Here is a 5,425-nt window from a genome sequence, read left to right as displayed (position 1 = left end):
AACTATTTATTGGATAAAGTTGGTTCTTGTCTCCAATTGGAAGGGAGGGCGTACCACGGGGAGGGTTAAGCGCAAAGGTGCATAAATCAGGTTTTGAGTCCAACTGGTTCAGGTTATAAACCGACTCAAGTTGGGTCAACAAATATCAAAATCGGGTTCTTGCCAAACATGCAATGAGCCATATACATTCATGATGAAATTTGTAATTAACTAGTTAAAAAAAGTTAAACAAGATCCCAAGCACTTTTTCATTTTGACAACATCATCATACTACTCTTGCATAATCAATAATTCTTGCATAACACTAACTAGCCTATGAAAGGTCAAAGAATCCATTGTACATCACTATATACAATCATTTCAAGCTTTCATCCTTCACTCAACAGTCAACATACATAAAACATTGAGGAGGCTGCTTTTGTATTGAGATTTACAACAATTTACATTCATGTACCAACATGATCATGTTCTTCTTTACTCTCAACATATGGTACAATGGCAAGGGTGCTGTGCTACACTGCTACCCTCTCCTTTTCCTAGTCAAAAGTAACAATCATCAGCAAACGTGTATCGTCTTCGGTGAAATTATTTCACCGTAACACAAATTTGTATCTTTTTAGTGCGGAAATATAAAATACCTTATATATCAGGAAAAAGAAGTATGGATTAGTCATCATCTGAACTTGAACTTGAACTGGAACTAAACGAATCCACGCGTCTCATAGCAATGGCGGGAATAAGTCGTTGGTGCGGAACACGAAATGGGGCCCTTTCCGTTTCTGAAGCTTTTCCACTCGTTTCCTCAGCATCTTTCTTTTGACTCGCGGGCTGTGAATCATCAGTATCCTGTGTCTTATGTTGTAACTTGTCGCCTTCCTCCTCTTTCCCAGGTTGTACATCATTATATTCTATTGTCCTACGTTGTCCATCACTATTTTCCTCTGTCCTAAGCTGTACATCATCAATTTCATCTGTTCTAGGTTGTAAATTCCCATTTTCATGTGTCTTGCCTTGCACATCATTAGTTTCATGTGTCCTAGGTGATGAAACATCTTCTGAACTTGAGCTCGAACTAAACAAATCCACACGTCTCATAGCAATGGCGGGAATAGCTCGTTGGTGTGGAACACGAAATGGGACCCTTTCCGTTTCTGAAGCTTTTCCACTCATTTCCTCAACATCTTTCTTTTGACTCGCAGGTTGTGAATCATCAGCGTCCTGTGTTTTATGTTGTAACTTGTCGTCTTCCTCCTCTTCTCTAGGTTGTACATCATCATTTTCCTCTGTCCTAAGTTGTACATCATCATTTTCATCCGTCCTAGGTTGTAAATTCCCATTTTCGCGCGTCTCGTGTTGCACATCATCAGTTTCATGTGTCCTAGGTGATGAAACATCTTCTGAACTTGAGCTCGAACTAAACGAATCCACACTTCTGAACTTGAGCTCGAACTAAACGAATCCACACGTCTCATAGCAATGGCGGGAATAACTCGTTGTGGAACACGAAATGGGACCTTCTCGGTTTCTGAAGCTTTCCCACTCATTTCCTCCTCATCTTTGTTTTGACTCACGGGTTGTGAATCATCGGTTTCCTGTGTCTTATGTTGTGATTCTTTGACTTCCTCGTCGTTTTCATCTTTCCTAGGTTGTGCATCATTATTTTCCTTTGTCCTAGGCTGTACATCATTACTTTCCTCTGTCCTAAGCTGTAAATCCCCATTGTCACGTGTCTCGTGCTGCACATCATCAGTTTCATGTAACCTAGGTGATGAAGCATCCACTGTTTGTTTCATCCTAGTTTCTGGAACATCTGTTGTTTGTGTTATTATAGGTTCCGAAACATCTCTTGTCTCAGATGATGAAATGTCTTTCTTTTCTGTCTGCTTAGACGGCGAAACATCTTCTGTTTTTGTAATCCTAGGTTCTGAAACATCCGTTGTTTGTGCCATACTAGATTCTTTACCATCTTTCGACTCGGCTGTCGAAACCTCTTTCATTTCTGTTTTCGAGGAAGTGTATTTCTTAATCGTCATCTTAATCGGTCTTACAAGAGGATTATTCTTAATCTCTTTACAAACTTTATCCAAAATTATTAAAAAATCGCGAACAATCTCAACCCTTCATCCTTTCCCGCCTGCCCATGAAAATAATCCGCAGTGTCCTTTACAAGCGCCATTATTCTCTTTTCTTCCTCAAGCATCCACATCACATCCTTCTCAGCATCTTTTGCAAAATTAGCCAAGATAACCGCAAACTCGTCCTCGTCGTCATCACCGTTTTCTTGACCTGTGTTCTTCAAATCCGTGTTTATAAACTCGCGTGCTTTGATAAGCGCGTGTCCAAATTTGGAAACAGTACCAGTCAAACCTTCGGCGTCAAGAATGGCAGCTTTCTTGACATCATCAAGTTCACTGCTCAAACTAGAAACCACTTGAAGTCCAAGGTTGCGATAATATTCATCGGAATCTTGAGAACTGCTGGCGGTTTCTTCTAGAAGCTCATCGGAAGTTAAGCTGGAGGATCTTTTGGTTTGGGCGGTTTTAGCGGCTCGTATGCCTTCAGCTCGGATGATTTCAAGGACTACAAAATGTAAAAGAGTTGTTTTTCCATCCACGCCTTTTACATCTGAAAGTTTTAAGAGTGTGTCAAGCTTAAATGCTTGTGCACTCCCACGGAACGTTCCATCATTCATACGGTTCCCAGTTTTTAAAACCGCTTCCAGGAGTTTAAGGAATAACCGGCTTTTCTTAAGTTGTATACAAGCAGCCTGTACAAACAACCATAAAATCAGACAAATGGATAATAATACAAAAGAATAAAGCGAAAATGAACAAATGTTTGACCTCTAATGTTTGGAAGGACTCCTTAGTGACATCTTGTTCCTCTTGAAGTGTGCACATAAAAAGTAATGACTCGAGCCGTCTGAACGCAAATGGAATTTCCACCAATTGTTTTAAAAACCGATCTGCAGCTCCTAGGCGAGACATGTCCCCCTCATACAGCCTTAGCTTCAACTCTTCTTCTCCCGTTGGGGCCATTTTTAATAGAGTTTGAATAAGTTCTACGGGAAGCTCACTTCCTAATTACATTTATAACTGTTTTTAGAAGAAAAAAATGATAAAACAATAAAACACAATCTCAAGTATGGGTCGAATCGGGTCGTGTTTTATCTCAAATGGGTTATAAACACCCTTAAAAGGTTTAATTCATAATATATAATATTGCTTTAGTTATACTGCTATTTCAATCACAACCAACATATTACTATTTATAGATCTTTTATTTCCTAAAACACAAAAAGTGTCTTGTGGGTTGCCCCGTTTCTACTGTCCCAAAAAAACAGAAACTGCGTAGACCTTTCACGGTATTTGAAATTTAAGCCGAAATTCATAATTTTGGGCCACTTTTTTAGCTCAAAAGTTTCAAGCCCAAGTGGCAAAACCAAACCAAACCAATTGTGAAAACCGAAAAAAACCTAAACCGGCCTATGCACACCCCTACTTTTACCCGATCCACCCAACTCCCACTTGTTGCCGCTGTTATTTACTATATCTATTTCTTATAATAAGTTAAAGAATTACCTTCTTTAAGTGCATCACAAACTTCATTTGTTGTCACATTCAGTGCTTTTAGAAGAATGGACAAATTTTGGGCCTTCTTCGGATCAATAAGTTGAACCAAATTCGATGAGGGGTCTAGTGATGAACTCTTCTTGTTGTTGTTGTTACCTTTCTTTTTCTCAGTATGAGTACTATATCCAAACAAATTTTCAATCATCTCTTCATTAAACCTGTTCATCAAAAAAAAACACACCATGTTTCAGAAGCTTATTTCTTTATAAAAACATATAAATCGCATGAAGAATTATATATCTTTTTTTTTTAACTAAGGGTATTCTTTTTTTAAATCTGCACATACCACATAGACCATATTATAGAAATTATGAACCACAACTTACTGGAATGACCCGGCTCGAATTTGACTCCAAACCATTGCTTGATCAGGGTTAGCCATGTTAACCTTATCCCAAAAGAACGGCTTTAGCTTCGCTTTGTTAGCATCATCACCATCGACCTCACCCGGTTCAGATGAATTAGGACGGGCAGATTTAAACCCTGGACCTGGCGGCTTAGGTGGTGGTCGACCGCCACTTGGCGGAGGTGGTGGGGCTGGACCTTTCCTAAATGGTGGTGGTGGCGGTGGGGCTGCAGAAGGCGGTGGTTTAGCTGTTGGAGGCCGCTTGCCCGAAGGAACACGGGCAGGCGGCACTGGAACTGGAACTGCAGCGACAGGTGATCGGTTAGGTGGAGAATGAGTGTTGACAGGTGGACATTGGACGGTTAGATCGGTTCTGCCAGGTGGGGTCTTTAGAGCCAAATCTGGTCTGCCAGGTGGCGGTTTTAGAGGGGCTATTCCAGAAGCGGTTAAAACTCCGGGTGGTGGTTCTAATGGGATGCCTAATGATACACTTGAATTTAAAGATGAGTTTGTTTTTTGTAGGTCTGAAGTGGTGGTACCAAACGATTGATTACCGATGATTTTAGGGTTTTTAATGGAGTTTTGTATATTATATGAAGATTTTTGTGAAGAACCTGAAAGATTAATATCATATATTCATATTAATCTCCAACATGCAAACAAACTTGAATCATGCAGATAATTTGATCAAAAGGTTGCATAAAAGTTAAGCCTTTGATGTGATTTTTGGCATTTTGGACAAGTTGAATAAAAAATCAATTTGATCAAACTTAAGGACACATTAACTTATACAGGTTACCTTAAATCGAAAATCTTGAAACTTTTTATCAATCTTTTGAAAGTTTAATGGTTTTGTTTAGGGGTGTTCATCGGATCGGATAACGGATTATTCGGGTTATTCGGATTTGAGAATTTTTGGACCCTATCCGAAATCCGATCCGATCCGATCCGAATTAGGAGTATTCCTATCCGATCCGAATATATCCGAATTCAATTATTTCGTAAGACGGATGAACTGTTTAATTAATTCTTTGTTTCACGGATAAATCATATATGCTGTTTGTTGTTCAGGATTGCAGAAACAAAACTAGAAATTTGGGGAACTTGATCATCAAAATTATGGAAACATTCTCGTACGGGGTTTCTAAACGGTTACATTACATGCATACTGTCTTAGATTTTACAACTTATTATTATTATTTAATCGTATCAAATTGAAATAAATATACGTAATTAATTCAACTAATGATCTTCTTTTTTTTACATAGCTACCTTGGGTAAGCCGATAGCAAAACACGAACCTATGCACCCATCATTGCAGGCAACGCTAGATAGCTCAATATCAATGTCTCTTGTTTAGAACCCGTCACAATCTAACTCGATTGAAATTGAATTCAAACTTAAGACATTATTACATTCAACCCAAATTTAAGAGTCGTTAAATGAT

General features: G+C 38.9%; 1 pseudogene across 1 annotated transcript; it reads right to left on the bottom strand.

Moving 5' to 3' along the window:
• Window positions 1-278: 278 nt before the first annotated feature.
• Window positions 279-4,611, bottom strand: LOC143571144 (uncharacterized; annotated as a pseudogene). The gene is made up of 5 exons (XR_013142045.1): window positions 3,959-4,611; window positions 3,582-3,790; window positions 2,844-3,079; window positions 639-2,767; window positions 279-536 (listed from the first exon to the last, which is right to left on the bottom strand). The product of XR_013142045.1 is annotated as an uncharacterized LOC143571144 (transcript).
• Between the last annotated feature and the right edge of the window lie 814 nt (window positions 4,612-5,425).

Source organism: Bidens hawaiensis, unplaced genomic scaffold (assembly GCF_021521415.1).
Source record: "Bidens hawaiensis isolate Kalapana, Puna unplaced genomic scaffold, B.hawaiensis_p1.1 tig00025201_1, whole genome shotgun sequence".
Classification (NCBI taxonomy): Eukaryota; Viridiplantae; Streptophyta; class Magnoliopsida; order Asterales; family Asteraceae; genus Bidens; species Bidens hawaiensis.
The sequence above is the reverse complement of the archived record's forward strand: the minus strand, read 5'-3'. Positions and strand labels throughout refer to the sequence as shown.